Source organism: Rutidosis leptorrhynchoides, chromosome 6 (genome assembly GCF_046630445.1).
Source record: "Rutidosis leptorrhynchoides isolate AG116_Rl617_1_P2 chromosome 6, CSIRO_AGI_Rlap_v1, whole genome shotgun sequence".
NCBI classification, from domain to species: Eukaryota; Viridiplantae; Streptophyta; class Magnoliopsida; order Asterales; family Asteraceae; genus Rutidosis; species Rutidosis leptorrhynchoides.
This window is the reverse complement of record NC_092338.1, coordinates 280418969-280432428: the sequence shown is the minus strand read 5'-3', so window position 1 is coordinate 280432428 and position 13460 is coordinate 280418969. Positions and strand designations below refer to the sequence as shown.

At 36.0% G+C, this 13460-nt stretch overlaps 1 non-coding gene across 1 annotated transcript; it reads left to right on the top strand.

Moving 5' to 3' along the window:
- Positions 1-574: 574 nt before the first annotated feature.
- On the top strand, positions 575-681 carry LOC139856361 (small nucleolar RNA R71). The gene has a single exon (XR_011761847.1). It is a non-coding gene; the product is annotated as a small nucleolar RNA R71 (small nucleolar RNA).
- Positions 682-13460: the final 12779 nt, after the last annotated feature.

Genomic DNA, 13460 nt, shown 5'->3' with positions numbered 1-13460 from the left:
CTTCGGTTTATTGTGGTGGTTTATACAAGCTAGGTCTTTGTTGATTGAAAGTGTTGTTTTGAGGTGGTTGGTTATTCGAACCTTGTTGGTTATACGAGTTATTGTTGGGTCCAATTGGATTGTAAAGAATGTTTTGATTTCGATTAAAGTTTGGCCTTGGCGGTTGATAATTATTTTGATAATTATTTCCCGGCCTTTGGTTCATGTAGGAAACATTCTCAAGTTGTTCCATCATTTGCTCAATGTGACAATCTTTTGTTAAGTGTGGTCCTCTGCATTGCTCACAACTGATTCGTATTGCGTGAATATCTTTAGTCATCTTTTCCATTCGTCTCTCGAAAGCATCTATTTTTGCGAAAATGGAATCAAAGTCATGGCTAGAGCCGCTTTAGATGAACGAAAGATATCTTTTTCCTGGTGCCACTCATGTGAGTGGGAGGCTGTATTATCAATTATCTTGTGAGCTTCAGTTGCAGTTTTCTTCATAATGTAACTACCAGCTACTGTGTCGATGTATTTTCGTGTAGCAACGTCGACACCTTGGTAGAATATTTGTACTATTTGATAAGTGTCTAAACCGTGCTGAGGACATCCTCTCAACAACTTTCCGAATCTTGTCCATGCCTCATATAATGTTTCATTTGGCTTTTGCGCGAACGTAACAATTTCTCCTTGAAGTCTCACGGCTTTACATGCCAGAAAGAATCTTTTAAGAAATTTCTTAACTAACACATCCCATGTATCAATCACTCCTTCAGGTATTGATTCTAACCAATCTTTGGCTTCTCCCTTTAAAGTCCAGGGAAATAACATGAGATAGATCTGTTCATCCTCAACTTCTCTGATTTTGAATAGAGTATAGATCCTATTAAAGGTTCGAAGATGTTCGTTTGGATCTTCTTTTGGCGTACCACTATATTGGCATTGATTAGTTACCATGTGTAGGATTTGTCCTTTGATTTCATAATCTGTCTCACTAACATCTGGCTTAATAATGGCGTGACCTTGGCCCGTGTGTATGGCACTCTTTCGGTCTTCCATACTTAGAGGTTCCGTTACTTCCATAATTGAATTTGTTGAATACGAATCACTAGAGGATTCTGATTTAATGGTTATTTCCTCGACAATCTCTAGTTGATTGATTTGTGGTTCAGGAGAAATGATTAGTGGTTCAGGATCTTTGAATTGTCCTTGAATATCCTCCGGGTTCTTAATTGTGAGGTTGGGTTCAAAAATGGATTATCGGAAATTTGAATTGGAGTACTCGTTCGACTAGATGACGATTCTAAAGAAAAATCAACGGAGATAATATTGGCTAGATGTCTTGATCGAGTTACAGTGGTGAACGTATGAAAGGCAATGAACGTTTTGCTCGGTGCATTCACTGAATATCCTATTAGTTATAAAAATAAAAAAAAATTATATAAGTTATCAAATTAATAGACTTTTCTGATTTTGCCCACGTTTCGAATAGCCAATAGATGCAGCAAGTAGCCAGGACCCTTTAAATCGGAAGCTCACAACTTGCCACTAACAAATCCAACTATTACTACGAACCAGAAAATTTTGGATGTCTATCAATTTAACCGCTTAAAATAATTTTTCGTCGAAATTTTGAAGATAAAATCTATGTCCTAAAAACTAGAGCGTAGAAATGAGAAAGAAAAAGTGCGTCGAAAAATAAGATGCGAAAAACAAACGTCGAAAAACAAATCGTCGAAAAATAATAATAAGAAAGTAGAGCGTCGAAACTTAAAAGTCTAAAAACTAAATATTAAAACTTGCGTCTAAAGGTATTAAAGCTTAAAAGGAATTCTTAACGAAAAACGGCAATTACTTAAAAGGTACTAAAATCTCTTAAATACTAAAGCGATAAGTGACGTCGTAAAATTCTAAAGCGCCTAAATCTTAATCTAAAGAAAAATCACTTAAGGGATTTTACGGCAAAGCCTAAAGATCTAGAAATACTATGGCAAAATACTAAGCTTAAAATTAGTTACGAACGATAAAAATACAAATTACAAATAAAAAGATTAAAATATACAATTTATATAAAAAATATATAATTATATATAGTAATATTATTATAAAAGGGGGTTTTTACCGTTGAATGACCGGTTTGTTGATTTTATATTTAGCGTAAAGATAAATGACGATAATATAAATGACAGAATTTAAATTTCGATAAACTAAATTGTAGTAATTAAAATGACAGTAAATAAAGGTACGATGAAATATGAAATAAAAGTATTATGCTTATTTAAACTTCCGTAATCATGATGTTTGACGTTTTGATTTTAATTTATTACTCTGGGTTAATTGTCCTTTGTCCTGGCTTGTTTGATACCTATCTGGGTTTTTCCCATAATAGTCCATCCGTCATAATTATAATATGCTCGTCAAATTAACCTTATTCCTGAAGTCAAATATTCCAACTAATTAGGGATTCAAACTGTAACAAGGTTTTAATACTTTGTTAATAATTACACCAGGTTATCGACTGCGTGTAATCCAAGGTTTTAATACTTTGTTAACAATTACACCAATTATCCTTGTATGTAATCCACCCCTGTTTTAATTAGTCCATGATACATTAATTTATTCACATGGCCATATTAAATAATCAATTACCCAATCCAATTGATTAATTAAATGATCGTAAAAGATGTCGTATAAACGTCACTAAATAGGACATGCATAATCATTTAATAATTATTAGATTAACTAATTTGAAGATAGGTTCGACGGATTCCAATGAGTTGTCATTCAATTAGACAATACCCCCCGTCTATTAATAGTCCATAGTCCAATGTCCACAAGTGTCAGTCTTTTGTCCAAACCCTAATTATGGTACAAAATCCAATAACCCCATCTTAATATTTAGCCTAACATCACAATTACTTCGGCTCAAATAAGCATAATAATAACTTAGTTACGAGACATTAATTTAAAAAGGAAGAACATAGCTTACAGTGATTATTTATAGCGTAGCGTTACCCGGACAGAGTTTCGACTTTAAAATCCGTAAAACATTTCTTACAATAACCCAATTATTATTAAACTTAAATTAAAATTAAAATTAAAATTAAAATTATAAATATATATTACATATAGAGAGAAAGAAAGAGTGTGAAGGTGTGTCTTTGCTCGTCTGAATTAGTGGCTATTTATAGCACTTGGCCAACGTTTTTGCTTCATGCGATCGCATGATAGTTCTTCTTCCTGGCCATGCGATTAGATGGACAGCTGTATCAGGTCACTTTCTTACTAAAAACGTGGGTGGCTTTGATTTAATTAATATATATAATATATATAATTTTATATAATTATATATATATATATATATATATATATATATATATATATATATATATATATATATATATATATATATATATATATATATATATATTATATTCTTGTGCATAGTAGACATGTAATTTAAGGTCCGTTGTCTCGCGCGTTGATGCTCGGTTTATGTCTCGGTTCCAGATTTTCGAACGTCCTTTCGTACGCTTTAATATCTTGTACTTTATGTTTCGCAATTTGTACTCTTGTAAATTTTAGACGTTTCTCATCAATAAATGGAACCACTTGGATTGTAACTTATACATTTGAGCTTTTTGGTCATTTACGTCTTCAAATCGTCGTTTTCTTCTTTTGTCATTGCACTTATTCATTAAAACGAATATTACTTGAAAATAGAACAAATGCAACTAAAAGCTTTACATATTGGAAGGATATTGCGCCTAAATATATTTTCATTTGGAGCACTATCAACACCTTAGTGTATCACCCAAGTAAGTGGCTAAGATTATGTATCGAATTCCTTTCTGTCAATAGTTTGGTAAAATCTAAGGGTTTGTAGACAAATTAGAACCTCTGATAGTTCTCAGTCATCCTTAAAGATTTATAAGCTTAGTTTGTATTGTAGTGCGTTAATTTCTCATTTATGATTTAAACCAGCCCTTACTTAAAACTACCCAATAAATCCCTTAGTTATCCACCATGTACTAGACTTATAGTAGTTCCATAGCTTCTAACCTTGACCATGCTCAAGTGGTCCTATAGTACATCAACACTGTACTCTACTGTTGCAACAGTATTTCCTCTAGTCTTATACTCTTGACCAATGTCTTGATCTGGTCCTATGGTAATTCCCCATGTACTTTATAGTATTTCCGATGGGTTCATACCTTGACTAATGTATAAACACATATAATTAATTACCTTATAATTATCGACTTTATAAAAGGTTTTAATCATGTTTATTGGTGGAAGGACGATAATAACGAGGTTTAATATCATAGACAAAAAGCGAGTACGAAACGATAATCATCCCTTACTAACATTATTAAATCATGGCAAACAATCAAGCAATTACTCACACATCATGGCAACAAGCATTTCTAATATTAATAAATCACAAACATCAAACAAGAATATTATAATAAATTAATAAAAGAAAGGATAGATGTTACCGAATAATGTGCAGAATAACACTTGTATTTCTTCATAATATCCATAGCGTTACAATGCTTGATAGCTTCTACTACTAACTACATATTAATCTCATATTGATCAATAGAGAGCAACAATAGAGAGATATCTACATTATTCCTAATCCTGTACTTTTCTCTCTCGGGAATCTAGAGAGAGAAGTAGAGAGAGAACTAATCTCCTATATATCACTAGAGAGCGACTATAGATAGATATTTTAGAGAGAAGTGAAGAATTGTTGTGATGAAATGGTGGGATGAAGCCCCCATTTATAGGAAATGCTTGGTGGTAAAATTGTAATTAAATTGCTGAAAAACCCTGGCAGGCCGTTTGGCTAGCCGTTTGGCAAGCCGTTTGCCAAGGACATTTTTGGTGCCCGTTTCCCAAGGCAAGCCATTTTTGGTGCCCGTTTGCTGGCAGGCCATTTTTCATTATGGCAAGCCGTTTGGCAAGGGGTTTGCTGTATCGTATCTTGTCCTTCACGGTTTTCGCTCTAGAATCTTCGTTTTAGCTCCGTTTTTGACGATTCTTGTGCCCACGCGTTCGTAATTGAATGTCCTACAACATAAGATTAAGTAATTAAACTTTTCCAAAAATTATAAAATAAGTTATTTAAACGCGAGTTAATCGTCTTAGCCGGTTTTGCTCGTTTTCCTCGTTTTTCATCCTTTTTTAGTGATTCTTAAAACATAGACTTCATAATGATATAATCTACCAAATGAAGCAAATAAATGCTTATTTAGATAATAAAGTCAATTACTTTATCATAAATAGGGCTAATATCGGGGGTAAAAACGTGACTTTTTAGCCGATATCAGACGGTACACCGCGCATCATATATAAATATACTTCTATATTTTCCTTCTTATTTTGTATTTGTATTGAGGGGGTTCCAGCAGGTAGCCTTTAACATACTGAGAGCGCGACTGACGAAAAAGAAAAGGCTGCAGCAGTAACACAGACAGTGACCTTCTGCACTTTTTGTGTTAAGCATTAGTATATTATAATGTGACAACCGTAGTTGAGTCATACTTTGTTGTATAGTTTTAATGGCATGTCAAAAGGAGTGTGACTAGAGAGTGCACATAATGCGCAATTCACTCAGTACCAGGTCTCGCGCTCGGGGGGCTTGATTACCCGAGGTTTTACCTTCTATGGGGGAGTCAATGTGCTCGTTCATATGAGGGTTTCCTCGCTTACCCAAAAAAAGTTTTGATGGCATGCCGATATGCATAGACTGCAGTTTAATGACGATATTCGACTAAATAATTACGTAATTAACAGTGGATAAGATAGCTCCAAAATGGAAGTATGATGGCTCTTCAACAAGGTTAGCCCATGACGAGGACGATGAGGTCATTTTAAGTGAGTGGTTCTACACTTAAATTTAATATGTAAATTTACCACTTAAAAAAGTTGGATTTTATGGAACTTGTTTATTGATAATTGTGTTATTGATAAATGAAACAACCCACAGGCCATATTTAAGGATCTGTTCAGAAGGGGCAACCATACCTTGTTACCTTTTTAAAATCTCAAATACCCTATACTACTTTTGAGGATTTTTGTTTGGTATGCCAATCACAATTATACTTTACAATTCATAATCATGTGGCTGGTCATATGTTTGTATACATGTTAACTACCATTCGTTATTCATGTTATTTTTCGCTATATTACCTACTAATGATATTTAGGTAACATCATATGTTAATATTTAGGTAACATCATATTTAGGTAATAAAAATGACCTACCACACTAGTTGAAGTTAAATTAGATTGTAATTCGGCAACTGATGAGGAGTTGGATATGCGCAGTATATATTTGCAGGGAATTCAACAAATGCTGATGATGGATGATCAAGATGTTTTTCAAAAAGCAAGATGTAAATAGGATCTCGAAGGAGCTAGTATACAAAATTTTTTTCACGGGTTGTTAAAAAAAAAAAAAGCAAACATATGGTACAAGGCATTGCTTCGAACGGGGTGTGGGTGACCAAACCCAACATTATAAAAAATGCATTTAAGAATTTTACGTTGAGAAGTTTAAAAGGAATCATAGCTTGATACAGCCACCTGTCTTCGTTCCAAAATAAAGACTAGGTTTGGCCGATAATGCGGTTTTATTGTAGGATGTGACCATGGAAGAGGTGCAGGATGCGGTTTGGATGTGTGGAAGTTGTAAGTTGTAAGGTGCCTGGTCCCAACGGGTACTCTTTTTTTTTTTTTATCAAAATGTTACTAGGATTAGTTAAAAGATGACTTGTTCTTGTCTGCCTCGCAAGCTCTCAACGATAGCAGGTTACCGAGAGGTTCTTCATCTACGTTTATAACTTCAATACCAAAGGTGCCAAATACCCTTTGCATTAAAAATTATAGACCTTATTCTCTTATTGGTTTACAATACAAAATCATTGCTAAAATTTTAGCAAATAGTTTAGCTTTAGAAATTGATAAGGTGGTTAGTAAAGAACAGCCTGCTTTCATTGCGGGGTGATGAATGTACACAACCATTTTTGTTATGTACATAACCAATTATGCTTTATTGTGTTGTACTATACAACACTGCAAAACATGATTGTTGTATACATAACAAAACTTGTTGTGTACATATCACTACCCTTCATTGCGGGTCGACAAATTTTGGATGGGCCTATGATTACTAGTGAGATCATTAGTTTGTACAAGAAGAAAAAATCAAAGTTAATGATTTTTAAAGTTGATTTTGAGAAGACTTATGGCACGGTAAGTTGGGAGTTTTTGGATTCCATGCTCAACTTATTGGGTTTCAGAGATCAATAGAGAAAATGGGTCCGGATGGGGCTCATACATCCATCTTAGTTAATAGATGTCAAACAGGTGAATTTTTTCTTACAACGTGGATTACGCCAAGGTGACTCGCTTAGTCCTTTTATATTTCTTATTATTATGGAAAGGATGCATATTTTTATAAAGAAAACGATACATGCGGGTGATATCAGGTGCACAAAAGTGAGCAATTCGACCATATCTATTTTCCATTTATTTTATGTTGATGATGCCATGGTGGTTTCGATTTCGCATAAAGATAGTCACCTAAATATTGTTAATCTTTTTAATAGATATCATAGCTATTCAGGTATAAAGATTGTCGTGAATAAGTCTTTTTGGGCTGGGTGTTAATAATAACGGTTTGGATGTGTTCGTTCATGAATTGGGATTCTCGAAAGGGTCTTTTTTGTGTAATTATTTAAGAATTCCGATTGCAGTTAATATGCGTATGAGACCGAATTGGTCTAGTATTTGCGATAGGTTTCGTAAATACTTATAATGGTGGAAAGCTAACTTACTTTCGATTGGTGGACGTCTTACACTCGTGAAAGAGGTGTAGGGAAGTCTCGGTATTTATTACTTTTCGGTTTTCAAATGTTCGAAAATGATGTTGAATGAATATGAACGAATTCGGGCCTCCTTTTTTAGGTAGTACGGAAGAAGTTAAGAAGATGTACTTGGTCAATTGGGATCAAGTGTTGGCGTCATTGGATAAAGGTGGTTTAGATATTGGTAGTTTGCAGGCATTCAATGTAACTCTTATTCTTAAGTAAGTTTGGCGAATAGTAGATGATCCAGATTCTAATCAGGCCGCCGTTATTAAAGCAATGTATGGGCCAGAAGCTAGTATGAATGGGACAGACTGTCTGGATCTGGCATTTAGCCCGCTATTGTTTCAACGTTCAACAAAGTTAGACGCAATATCAGATCAAACAATGAGAACGACATTCGTATTTTAGTAGAGGTTTTGGGAGTCATTAATATGTTAGACGATCAAGATGGTTGGAGATGGGAAACTGATCAAGATGGTGCATTTTCTGTTAGCAGCACAAGGAAATGGATCGATGATGTGATTCTTCCGACTACCGAGCATCATCCACGTTGGATCAAGGCTAGTTCTTGTAAGTAAAACATTTTCATTTGGAGGTTGTCGATGGATAGACTACTTAATAGGTTAAATCTTTCAAGACGAGGATTGGAATTCGAGGATGATATCGGCTAAAAAGTCACGTTTTTACCTCCGATATTAGCCCCATTTATGATAAAGTAATTGACTTTATCATCTAAATAAGCATTTATTTGCTTCATTTGATAGATTATGTCATTACAAAGGCTATGTTTCAAAAATCACTAAAAATGATGAAAAATGAGGAAAAACGAGCAAAATCGGCTAAAACGATTAACTCGCGTTTAAATAACTTATTTTATAATTCTTGTAAAAGTTTATTTACTTAATTTTATGTTTTAGGATATTTAAGTACGAATGAGTGGGCTCAAGAATCGTAAAAAACGGAGCAAAAACGAAGATTCTAGAGCGAAAACGGTGAAAGACAAGTTACGATCCAGCAAACAGATTGCCAAACGGCTTGCCAAACGGCTTTTCATAAGGAAAAACGGCCAGCCAACAAACGGGCACAAAAAACGGCTTGCCTTGGCAAATGGGCATCGAAAACGGCCTTGGTAAACGGCTTGCCAAACGGGCATCGAAAACGGCTTGCCAAACGAGCATCGAAAACAGCCTAGGGAATCTAGTGTTTACACCAAGGTATATCTAACCAATGAGTGTCTCGCAATCATCCCAAAACTACGTTATCTTAAATCAGGGTGAACCACCTCTTCTCTGTCCTTAGCTGTTGCATGCTAGCTAGCTTATTTTAATTATAATGCTTTAATATTTTAAATACAATTATAAATCAAATCAACTCAACTATTGCCTTTACACAATTTGATATTTCGGATAAAGTGGTGTCTAGAATAAACCGGTTGGACTTGGTTGTTGGATTTTTTGAACAGTCACCAATTTATTGGGACCAAAAGGATCCTGCCTCTCCACACAAGGTGTACCAGGCCACTAGTCTTGGATACTAAATTGCGTACAAACCCAATCTTAATTACTAAATTATCTGAATAAGCTCCATTTCAAATTCGACCGCTCAAGGAACGACCTGTAGCGACCCGGCCAAAATCGTCATTGGCGGCGCCGCTAACTTAGGTCCCGTTACGTGGTCGTAGTTCCTATATGAGACTCGTTTGACCAAAATTATGTCGCATTCATTTGTAAAGTACAAGACTTATAAAGTTTAGTTTACCAAACGGATCGACAACAAGTTTAAGTTTACAAAAGTATAATGTATAAATGAAATAAACTTGCGACATAATATAAGTTGAAAGTCACGGTTGCTATAAATAGCGTAAGTATGTAAACAATATGTTTGAATCCAAAGGTGCTATCACTAGCGTATGCATGTATGTATGCTTGACTCCAAGCAAGAAATCAGAGTGTATGCATGTATGCTTGACCCCAAGCAAGTATGAGTGTACGCGGAAGCATGTATCAAATAGCCATGTATGAACCTGAGAAACATATAGAAAACTGTCAACGAAAAACGTTGGTGAAATCATAGGTGTTTGTAATAAACGTTATTTTTGAACCACAAGGTTTAGTATTCCCATAACGTTGATTATCAAAATCGTTTGCATTCCAAATGTATTGTTCGCAAGCACCCAATTATCAAGACATAACATATCCTTCCATAGAACTCCATCACAATAGTGTTAGAATATACACTGTTTCTCAAAAATATATTTCATCCGTAGACGGTAGTGAACCGTCCGAAATGAGGGTTTGTCAAACCCGTATGGCCACACAATATAAGTTCTCGCTTACACCCTGCAAGTGTAACTAATGATAATTGAATTGAGGATTTTTGTTCTAACTCGTTGTGGAATGTTTGTTTCATCGTACTTGTGTTCAAAGTATAAAATTAAGTACTAAGTAAGTGTGGACCGAGAAGGTCGAATCGGTGTTTGCCATAAGTAAGTGTACTGAAGAGGACAAAGTGAAGTACGCTACGCATACCTTCACAGGTTCTGCGTTAACATGGTGGAATACCTATCTAGAGCAAGTGGGACAAGATGATGCGTACTCACTACCGTGGTCAGCATTCAAGCACTTGATGAACGAAAAGTACCGTCCCAGAACCGAGGTCAATAAGCTCAAGACAGAACTTAGAGGGTTACGAACCCAAGGATTTGATATTACCACGTACGAAAGATGATTCACAGAATTGTGCCTATTGTGTCCGGGAGCGTTCGAAGATGAGGAAGAAAAGATCGACGCGTTTGTGAAAGGAATACCGGAAAGAATCCAAGAAGATATAAGTTCACACGAGCCCGCCTCCATACAACAGGCATGTAGAATGGCTCACAAACTAGTGAACCAGATTGAGGAAAGAATTAAAGAACAGACGGCTGAAGAGGCCAATGTGAAGCAAGTCAAAAGAAAGTGGGAGGAAAACGGTGATAAGAATCACCAATACAACAACAACAGCAATTACAATAATAATCGCAACAATTATCCCAACAATCGCAACATCAATCGCAACTACAACAAACGGCCCAACAACAACAACAACAATAACAACAACAACTACAACAATCATCCCAACAACAATAACAACCACAACAACAACAACAACAATCAGAAGCAGCTATGCCAAAGGTGTGAAAAGTATCACTTGGGGTTCTGCACCAAATTTTGCAACAAGTGTAAAAGAAATGGTCATAGCGCGGCGAAGTGTGAGGTCTACGGACCAGGGGTTAGCAGAACGAAAGGAACAAATGGTGTCGGAACGAGTAATGGCGGAGCAAGTAGTGTCGGAGCAAGTTATGCCAATGTAGTTTGTTATAAATGTGGAAAACCGGGCCACATTATTAGAAATTGCCCGAACCAGGAGAACACGAAGGGACAAGCCCGCAGAAGAGTTTTGAATATTAATGCGACAGAGGCACAGGAAGACCCGGAGCTTGTTACGGGTACGTTTCTTATTGACAATAAATCTGCTTACGTTTTATTTGATTCGGGTGCGGATAGAAGCTATATGAGTAGAGATTTTTGTGCTAAATTAAGTTGTCCATTGACGCAGTTGGATAGTAAATTTTTACTCGAATTAGCAAATGGTAAATTAATTTCAGCAGATAATATATGTCGGAATCGAGAAATTAAACTCGTTAGCGAAACATTTAATATTGCTTTGATACCAGTAGAGTTAGGGAGTTTTGATGTGATAATCGGTATGGACTGGTTGAAAGAAGTGAAAGCAGAGATCGTTTGTTACAAAAATGCAATTCGCATTATACGAGAAAAAGGAAAACCCTTAATGGTGTACGGAGAAAAGGGCAACATGAAGTTACATCTTATTAGTAATTTGAAGGCACAAAAACTAATAAGAAAAGGTTGTTATGCTGTTCTAGCACACGTCGAGAAAGTACAAACTGAAGAAAAGAGCATCAATGATGTTCCCGTCGCAAAAGAATTTCCCGATGTATTTCCGAAAGAATTACCGGGACTACCTCCATATCGATCTGTTGAATTTCAAATAGATCTTGTACCAGGAGCTGCACCAATAGCTCATGCTCCTTATAGACTCGCACCCAGCGAGATGAAAGAACTGTAAAGCCAACTGCAAGAACTATTAGAACGTGGTTTCATTCAACCAAGCACATCACCATGGGGAGCTCCTGTTTTTTTTTTGTCAAGAAGAAGGATGGTACATTTAGGTTGTGTATTGACTACAGAGAGTTGAACAAACTTTCCATCAAAAACCGTTATCCACTGCCGAGAATTGACGACTTATTTGATCAACTACAAGGCTCGTCGGTTTATTCGAAGATCAATTTACGTTCTGGATATCATCAAATGCGAGTAAAGGAGGATGATATTCCAAAAACTGCTTTTAGGACGCGTTATGGTCATTACGAGTTTATGGTTATGCCGTTTGGATTGACTAACGCACCAGCTGTGTTCATGGACCTTATGAACCGAGTGTGTGGGCCATATCTTGACAAGTTTGTCATTGTTTTCATCGATGACATACTTATTTACTCAAAGAATGACCAAGAGCACGAAGAACATTTGAGAAAAGTGCTAGAAGTATTGAGGAAAGAAAAACTGTACGCTAAGTTTTCAAAGTGTGCATTTTGGTTGGAAGAAGTTCAATTCCTCGGTCACATAGTGAACAAAGAAGGTATCCAGGTGGACCCGGCAAAGATCAAAATCGTTGAAAAGTGGGAAACCCCAAAAACTCCGAAGCATATACGTCAATTTTTAGGACTAGCTGGTTACTACAGAAGGTTCATCCAAGACTTTTCCAGAATAGCAAAACCCTTGAGTGCATTAACGCATAAAGGGAAGAAATTTGAATGGAAGGATGAACAAGAGAAAGCGTTTCAGTTATTGAAGAAAAAGCTAACTACGGCACCTATATTGTCATTGCCTGAAGGGAATGATGATTTTGTGATTTATTGTGACGCATCAAAGCAAGGTCTCGGTTGTGTATTAATGCAACGAACGAAGGTGATTGCTTATGCGTCTAGACAATTAAAGATTCACGAACAAAATTATACGACGCATGATTTGGAATTAGGCGCGGTTGTTTTTGCATTAAAGACTTGGAGGCGCTACTTATATGGGGTCAAAAGTATTATATATACCGACCACAAAAGTCTTCAGCACATATTTAATCAGAAACAACTGAATATGAGGCAGCGTAGGTGGATTGAATTGTTGAATGATTACGACTTTGAGATTCATTACCACCCGGGGAAGGCAAATGTGGTAGCCGGTGCCTTGAGCAGAAAGGACAGAGAACCCATTCGAGTAAAATCTATGAATATAATGATTTACACTAACCTTACTACTTAAATAAAGGAGGCGCAACAAGGAGTTTTGAAAGAGGGAAATTTAAAGGATGAAATACCCAAAGGATAGGAGAAACATCTTAATATTTGGGAAGACGGAACCCGGTATAGGGCTGAAAGAATTTGGGTACCAAAATTTGAAGATATGAGAGAAATGGTACTTAGAGAAGCTCATAAAACCAGATACTCAATACATCCTGGAACGGGAAAGATGTACAAGGATCTTAAGA